We start from the raw sequence: 9,704 nt of genomic DNA, 5'->3' as shown, positions 1-9,704 counted from the left end.
ATCAGTTGTTTATAAAACTTAACTTGCGTCACTTGGGAAATTGCAAGAAATAATTACTCAAGCATGTCGCCCTATTACTAGAAAAACATTTGTCAAATTTCGTGCAGAATTTGAAAATAGACTGTATTATTGTTTACAAAACAACGGAACCCACTTTGAACATTTACTTAATTGACATTTTTATCAAATTTGTAGTTCAACAAAACCTCATTAAATTTTTCATTTAAGCCAAAGTTTCACAATTATTGCTTCACCCTGTATAATTATTATTTATACCATTGGATAGCATTTTTTATAGCCTTTTCAATTATGTATCACAAGTAGGGGTTTGCAATTTAATCTTTTTTGGTTGTGGTGGGTGGGGCCTAGGGGGTTGATGGGGGTGAGTTCTCTTTCATGTCATTTTAGTTCCCCCTTACTATCCTAGAAACGGTTTCAAGCATTTTTCGTTTTCAGCTTTTGTTCGTGAGATATAGCCATTGTAAGTTTTAAAATTGACACACTGTATACCTAATACATTATACATACAAAAATGCCCGTCACAGTTCGGACGAGAATTTTAGTTATTAACAAATAAGGGTCAAAAATGGCAGTTTTTTCGTTTAAATCGCTACAGGTAAAAATATGATAATTAAATATCTTATTTATAGTATTTTTATTTTAGTAGATGAGCCAATGTTTAAAACGGTAGTTTTTTAATTTTGGTTCGATCATTTGTTGCTTCGAAAATTGCAAAATAAAACTAAAATTTCGAAAATAAAAAATTTGCTGTAACTTTCGCGAAACTGTCCTTACGACTTTTATATTTCACAAAAAGTTGAGTCAAAAAGTCCATATACTACACAAAAAATTTTAAGACGATTCGTCAATTAGTTTAAATTTTATTCAATTTGTTTATCCCAATTAGCTTTTTTTTGTAATGTTATTGTTCAGAAAATAATAATTATATAGAAATTCTGTGAAAACCACATGAAAGAACAATAGTCTTGTTTTCAAATTATTGAAGAAAATCATTAAAAAGTAATTTTTGTCACTACGAAAACATTTTACAAAAGTAGAGTCATTTTTGACTTGTAAGTAATTTGAATAGCTTTGTTAATATTGACTGTAGAGTAAATTTACCTTGGAATTTTAAAAGCTGGTATTTTTACACAAATTTTCAAAAAAAACTTTTCGCTTAGGTTAAATGCGGTCAAAGTTAGCCACTTTTATTATTTAATTCACAGTTACTTATATATACATAAAATTCCCCTGTAATAGTGTTTGGTACCATACTCCTCCGAAACGGCTAGACCGATGTTTATGAAATTTTACACGTGTATCCTATGGGATAGAAGATATGAAAATATCTAATACCTGGTTCAAGCTACCACCTAGACGATTATATACATGGAAAGCCCCAGCGGACCGCCCCGAGAGTATAGTTCGAAACCAGATCGATTACATAATGGTTAACAAAAGATTTGGATCATCAATAACTAGAACTTCTACATACCCTGGCGCCGATGTTCCATCAGACCATGTCCTTCTCTTAGCAGAAATAAAAATAAAAATCACTAATATGAGGAGACCTAAACCAGAACCAACAATAGACTATGCTAAACTTAAAGATGAGAATACCAGAAGAGAATTAAGTATGAAATTAAACAAAGAACTAACAAAGAATACAAAAGTAGAACTAGAAAGAGAAGTTAATTTGGATAACACATGGAGAGCCATAGAGGAAACAATGACGGATACAGTTAAAAAAGAATTAGGTTATAAACAAAAACTACAAAAGAAAAGTTGGATGACTGACGAAATCCTGGCAATGTTCGAAGAAAGAAGAAAACATAAAAACCAAGGGAACCGAGACAAATATCGAGAACAACAACAACGCATAAGAAGAGAGATAAGAACGGCAAAAAATAAGTGGCTAAAGAAACAGTGTGAGGAAATGGAACAGTTACAAAAACTACATGATGACCACAACCTACATAAGAAACTAAAGGAGGTAGCTGGAATATACAGAAAAAAGAAATTTTCTAACTTAGAAAATGAACAAGGAAAAATGGCACAAGATGATAGAGAGAGGAAACTCATATGGGAAAAATACATCAAAAATCTCTTTGCAGACGAGAGGCCTGAGATAGAAGTCGTTCAGGAACAAGTGATAGATATTAACAACCTATCTGGTCCCGAGATCACAATTGAAGAAATTACTAGAGCAATAAATACCTCGAAAGACGGGAAAGCAGTTGGACCTGATAAAATTCCTGTTGAGTTACTCAGATTGTTAGATGAAGAGGGAATTACGATACTCCAAAGATTTTTCAACCAAATCTATAAAAAAGGAAAATTCCCTGTCCAATGGCTTGTATCTACCTTTATCCCTTTGCCAAAAAAGAACAACGCAACAAAGTGTCAAGAGCACCGACTGATAAGTCTGATGAGCCATTCTTTAAAAATATTCCTCAAAGTTCTTCACTACAGAATCTCCACAAAATGCGATAAGGTTATTGGTTGCTCACAATTTGGATTTCGAAAAGGCCTGGGTACCAGGGAAGCACTAGTTGCAACCCAAGTGCTAGCTCAGAACTGCTACGATCAAAGGAAATATGTAATGATGTGCTTTATAGATTATGAAAAAGCCTTCGATCGAGTACAACATCATAAACTCGTACATATACTGAAACAACTCGACATAGATCAAAAAGACATTCGTTGCATAGAGGCTCTTTACTGGAATCAAACAGCTGTCGTCAAGGTGGACAATGAAACAACGCAAGCTCAAAAAATTCTCAGAGGTGTAAGACAGGGATGCATTCTCTCCCCACTACTGTTCAATCTATATTCAGAAAGTATCTTCCAGGAAGCTCTTGAGGAATGCGAAAGCGGCATCAAAGTGAATGGTACCTGGGTCAATAATATACGATATGCGGATGATTCGGTCTTAATAGCAGACAATATAGAAGACCTCCAAAACCTTCTTAATAAAATTGGAGAGCATAGCGAGAACATGGGACTTAGCATCAACATAAAAAAGACAAAGTTCCTTATAATCAGCCGTCAATTATGTCAACATCAAAATGCAAGACTAGCATATAACAACCAAGATGTAGAGCGCGTAAGAAAGTTTAAGTACCTGGGAACCTGGCTATGTGAAGACTGGATGTCGGATATGGAAATTAAATGTCGGATAGAAAGAGCCAGAAGTGCATTCATGAAATTCAGAAACGTCTTTACGAACTCTGACTTTGACCTAAACCTAAGATTAAGATTCACAAAATGCTATATATGGTCGGTGCTCCTATATGGCATGGAAGGATGGACTTTAAAAATAAACACAATGAATAAGCTAGAGGCATTTGAGATGTGGATCTATCGACGAATCCTTAAAGTTCCCTGGACCGCAAGAATAACAAATGAAGAAATCCTGAGAAGAATTGGTACAGAACGACAACTGATGTGCACAATTAAACAGAGAAAAACGGCATACCTGGGACACATAATTAGAAATGAAAGATATCAGTTTCTGCAAACCTTAATTGAAGGAAAGATCGAAGGAAGAAGGGGAGTGGGCAGGAAGAAAATGTCATGGCTCCGTAATGTCAAACAATGGACAGGACTAAAAAACATAGGAGACCTAATACATACTGCAAGGGATAGAGAAAAATGGTCAAACGTGATCGCGAACATCCATTAGTGGATTGCATAAGAAGAAGAAGAATCCTATGGGACTGAGAATAGGTTTTAATCTATTTTTCATACCCATAAGTTATAAGGGGGGTTGCCCCCCTGACATTTTTTTTTTTGACAAAATTGTCTATCTTAATTTTATATGATGTAGGATTAAAAAATACATACAACCCTTAATTTACACTTTCCCATCACCAACCCCTATTTGTTAATACCCATCTATATATTTACATCTATAAAATTCTCCTGTCACAGTGTTAGTTGTCATACTCCGAGACTGCTTGACCGATTTTTATGAAATTATATATGTATATTCGGTAGGTCTTAGAATCGGTCGTAATCTATTTTTCATATCCCTGAGTGATAAGGGGAACTCCCCCTAACATCTTCAAATGTTAGGTGGGGATTTACGTACATAACGTACTCTACAAGACTACGAGTACATACAATTTAAAAAAATTATGATCAAAATCCATCAACAAGCTCTGGAGATATTAATCGCAGCATATTTTTGAAGAGTCAGTTTTATTTTTTGAGTGCACGGATTTTAATAATTTATTTCCACCGACCACAAATCGATTTCGTTAGAACGTTATTTTTAAAGCTTTATTAACAACTCTGTTGAAGTTTAAAGTTTACTCAAACTTTTACACATAAACTATATACCTGCAACTTCGAAATGGCGCTAGTTGGGTTGCTTAATTGTTATAAACAAAGTAGCTGTCAATTAAATAAAAAAAGTGGCTAACTTTGACTGTAATTAACCTAGGAAAAAAGTGATTTTTTGAAAATTCGTATAAAAATACCAGCTTTTCAAATCCCAAATTAGTTTTAATCTAGTCAATATTAACAAAGTTATTCAAATTGTTTATTAACTAAAAATGACCCTACTTTAGTAAAATGTTTGCGGAATGATAAAAATGACTTTTTAATGATTTTTTTTAAACACTTTGAAAATATGACTTTTCTTCTTTCTTGTGGTTTTCACAGAATTGCTATATCATTACTATTTTCTGAACAATAATATTGCGAAAAAAAAGCTCATTGGGATAAACAAATTGAATAAAATTTAAACTAACTGACGAATCGTCTTAAAATTTTTTGTACATTATACGGACTGTTTGTCTCAACTTTTCATGCAATATGAAAGTCTTAAGATTATTTTCACAAAAGTTATAGCAATTTTTTTATTTTCGAGATTTTAGTCTTATTTTGCAATTTCTGAAGCAACAAATGATCGAACCGAAATTCAAAAACTGCCATTTTAAACCTTGGCTTTTTTTTGAATTTTGGTCCGATCATTTGTTGCTTCGGAAATTTCAAAATAAAACTAAAATTTCGAAAATAAAAAATTTGCTGTAACTTTTGTGAAAATGGCCTTTAGACTTTCATTTTGCATGAAAAGTTGACTCAAACAGTCCATATAATGCACAAACATTTTTAGGACGATTCGTCAGTCAGTTTAAATTTTATTCAATTTGCTTATCCCAAAGAGCTTTTTTGCAATGCTATTGTTCAGAAAATAAGAATGATTTAGCAGTTCTGTGGAAACCACGTGAAACAAGAATGTGAATATTTTCAACGATTTAAAAAAAATCAATAAAAAGTCATTTTTATCATTCCGAAAACATTTTACTAAAGTAGTCATTTTTGGCTTATAAACAATTTGAATAACTTTGTTAATATTGACTCTAGATTAAAACTACTTTGGGATTTGAAAAGCTGGTATTTTTACACGAATTTTAAAAAAATAACTTTTCGGCTATGTTAATTACGGTCAAAATTAACCACTTTTTTTTTAATTCACAGCTACTTTGTTCAGAACAATTAAGCGACCAACTAGCGCCATTCTGAAGCTCACGGTATATACACTGGGTGCAAAATTAACCGGACACCTTAAAAATGGGTCATTTTTGATGTCTCGAATTTCCTAAACCTATTGTCCCATTTAAATGATTTTTTTAATGTATTATAGCCTTATTCTTTAGCAATATCGCTGTAATAATATTGTTGCTAAACAGTTAAATTTTCATTGTATACTTGGTGTATCAATCAAACTGTGTTTTTTTCTCAAAGTTCGCATCATCCTGTGGAATATTCTAGAATTTATAAAATACTGAAATTAAAATCCAACTATAGCCTCATGTTTTCTCAATATTTTGTTTTTTGATTCATTCGCTTATGTTGGATAATAAAAAAGTTAGGTACTTTAACAACTAGCCATGTTTTTCATCAATACAGCGTGTTTTTAAAGAATAATTGGCAAACTTTAAGGGGTAATTCTGCATGAAAAAATAATGACAGTTTGCTTTATCAACGATATGTCTGCAAATGCTTCGTATCCGAGATAGGGGGTATTGAAAGTTTTATTACAAACTGACGATTTATTTATTGCTTTAAAACCGGTTGAGGTATGCAAATGAAATTTGGTGGGTTTTAAGTAGTTATTGCACATTTTTTTATATACAATTAAGAATTTAATATTCACCATTAGCGCGCATACGGCTAATATGATGGCTTATATTGTCTTAGCACCCACCAAATTTCATTTGCATATCTCAACTGGTTTTTAAGCAATAAATAAGTCGTCAGTTTGTAAGAAAAATTTCAACACCCTCTATCTCAGAAATGAAGCATTTGCGGACATAGGTTTATATAAAGCAAACTGTCATTATTTTTTCATGTAGAATTACCCCTTAAAGTTTGTCGCACTTATTTAGAAACACTCTGTATTGATAAAGAACATGGCTAGTTGTTAAATTTTCTAACTTTTTTATGGTCCTACTCTACTTAAGCGAATGAATCAAAAAACAGAATGTTGAGAAAACATAAGGCTATAGTTGGGTTTTAATTTGAGTATTTTATAAATGCTAGAATATTCCACAGGGTGATGCGAAGTTTAAGAAAAAAACATAGTTTCATTGGTACATCCGGTATGCAATGAAAAATTTACCTGTTTAGCCACAATATTACTACAGCGATATTGATAAAGAATAAGGCTATAACATATTAAAAAATCACTTAAATCGGACAACAGATTTAGGAAATTCGAGACATCAAAAAGACCCATTTTTAAGGTGTCCGGTTAATTTTGCATCCCAGTGTAGTTTATGTGTAAAAGTTTGAGTAAACTTTGAACTTCAACAAAGTGGTTAATAAAGCTTTAAAATTTACGTCCTAACGAAATCGATTCGTGGGCGGTGGAGGGGAATTATTAAAATCCGTGTACTCAAAAAATGAAATTGATTCTTCAAACATATGCTGCGATTAATATTTCCGGAGCTTGTTGATGGATTTTGATCATAATTTTTTCAATTTGTATGTACCTACTCATAGTCTTGTAGAGTACGCTATGTACACATATCCCCACCTAACATTACAAAATGTTAGGGGGAACCCCCTTATCACTCAGGGATATGAAAAACAGATTACGACCGATTCTAAGACCTAGCGAATATTCATATATGGGGGTTGGTGATAGAAGAGTGAAAATTAAGGGTTGCATGTATTTTTTAATTCTACACCATATAAAATTAAGGTAGACAATTTTGTCCAAAAAAATAAAAAAAATATCAGGGGGGTTACCCCCCTTATAATTTATGGGTATGAAAAATAGATTAAAACATATTCTCAGTCCTACAGGATATACGTGTAAAATTTCGGAGGAGTATGGTACCTAACACTATTACAGGGGAATTTTATGTATATAGAAGTAACTGTGAATTAAATAATAAAAGTGGCTAACTTTGACCGCATTTAACCTAGGCGAAGTTTTTTTTTGAAAATTCGTGTAAAAATACCAGCTTTTGAAATCCCAAAGTAGATTTACTCTACAGTCAATATTAACAAATCTATTCAAATTGTTTTTAAGCCAAAAATTACTCTACTTTAGTAAAATGTTTTCGGAGTGATAAAAATGACTTTTGATTGATTTTTTTAAATTCTTTGAAAATATAAGTGTTCTTCTTTCATGTAGTTTCCACAGAATTGCTGTATCATTATTTTCTGAACAATAACATTGCAAAAAAAAGCTCTTTGGGATAAATAAGTTAAATAAAATTTAAACTAATTGACGAACCGTCTTGAAATTTTTTGTGCATGATATGTACTGGTTGTCTCAACTTTTCATGCAAAGTCTTAAGTTCATTTTCGCAACAGTTATAGCAAATTTTTTATTTTCGAAATTTTAGACTTATTTTACAATTGCGAAGCAACAAATGATCGGACCAAAATTCAAAAACTGCCATTTTGAACCTTTGCTCATGTACTAAAAGATGAATGCTCTAAATAAGATATTTAATTACCCTATTTTTACCTGTAGCGATTTAAACGAAAAAACTCCCATTTTGACGCTTATTTGTTAATAACTAAAATTCTCGTCCGAACTGTGACAGGCATTTTAGTATTTATAATGTATTAGGTATATAGTACACCCAAAAATCCATTTGCAACCTGGCTGCTCAAGTGTCCTGACAAAAACCTTATTTCTCTGGACTATAACTAAGGAAGTACGGAAACGGATAATGCTTGCTAACAAAGCATATTTCTCTCTATTGCAGGTGTTTGGATCTAAAGACATCCATAGGGAAATCAAGTTTAAAATATATAAAACCATCATACGACCGATAGAAACGTGGAAACATGGATCATGACAGAATTTATGCATATAATATATAAATTTATAGTAAGGCTGGATTTAAGGGGGCCCCCACAAAGCCCCAAATCAAATCCCCAAACGGATGAGGTGTTCATTTAAGGGGGGGTATGGTTTGAAATATTTAATTTTTTTTATTATTTCAAATAAAAGTGCACACTTTCAAGAATACTCTCTGAAAATTTCAAAATAATCGGAGTAAAATTACCAGAGATACAGCGTGTTGAATATCCCTACCTTCGACTCGCTTTGCCGCGACTTCGCGCCAGCACGCTTGAGCGTAGTGAGAAACGTTAAACAACTGTTCGCCTTCTCTTTTATCGATTACTCCGCGATTTAAAAAACATATTCCAATGTGCATCACTTTACGATTTGGCAGACAAATAAGAAGATGAAGATGCAGTTGTCAAAACTTTAAACGCATTTTTCTCAAAACTACTTTTTCAAATGCGGTGGACATTGTAACTGAAAAACTACTCGGCCGATCTACCTGATATTTTGCACAGATTTTCTTGAGACATTTCATGAGGTAACAACGTCGAGATATTTTTCTTTTTTTACTTACTTTTTGTTCAGCAATAATAAATCTGTTGATTTTCACAAAATTTTTAAAAAAAATTTAATTTTTTTTATTTCTGAGTGATACCAAAAATTAAAAAATCATTAAAAATAAAAAAAACTCGACGTTGTGACCTCGTGAAACTTATAACCTAATTAAATCTTTTTTAATTTTTTGTTTCGTATGATCTAGTGACGAGTTCTGATGTCCACCGCAAAATCCATTTTTTTGTGAGCTGCCTGCCAAATTTGTCACCAATGGCTTACTTTTCCATATTTTGAATTGAATTTTTTCCTAAATATTCTTTGAATTGCACTTAATATGCTTATTTAATTTAAAAATAAAATAATTGTACCATAGCTTCGAAAAAAATTCACAAAAATGTGCTTGATATGTTGATTTCAAACCATACTCCCCCCCTTAAACAGATATTGACAGGAGATACAGGCACTCGACAATGTATGACAAGTATGTTTAAAAGGAAGGAGCGTAATAGTCATAAATACATTATGTTCATGGTTATGTTTTCACTTTCCACTGAGCTGTAGCTGAGTGTTGTCCTGCTGCTACAGCATTCTTTGATTTCTTAAAAATATGTTTTTTTAACGTCCTCTACATATAGACACAACTTGTTCACCGAATGTTTAAAAGCTGCGTCTTTAAGCGAAAGCAACGCAGACCGTGGCAGAAATATATTCCTGTATAATCGAATGTGTATACCGGAAACAGAGAGGATCTTAGAGAGGACAAACAACACAAGTCGTATTCTCCAAGATCCAAATATTGACCTTAATTCAGGAGTGGTGACACTTA

Source organism: Diabrotica virgifera, chromosome 10 (genome assembly GCF_917563875.1).
Source record: "Diabrotica virgifera virgifera chromosome 10, PGI_DIABVI_V3a".
Lineage (NCBI taxonomy): Eukaryota > Metazoa > Arthropoda > Insecta > Coleoptera > Chrysomelidae > Diabrotica > Diabrotica virgifera.
The sequence above is the reverse complement of the archived record's forward strand: the minus strand, read 5'-3'. Positions refer to the sequence as shown.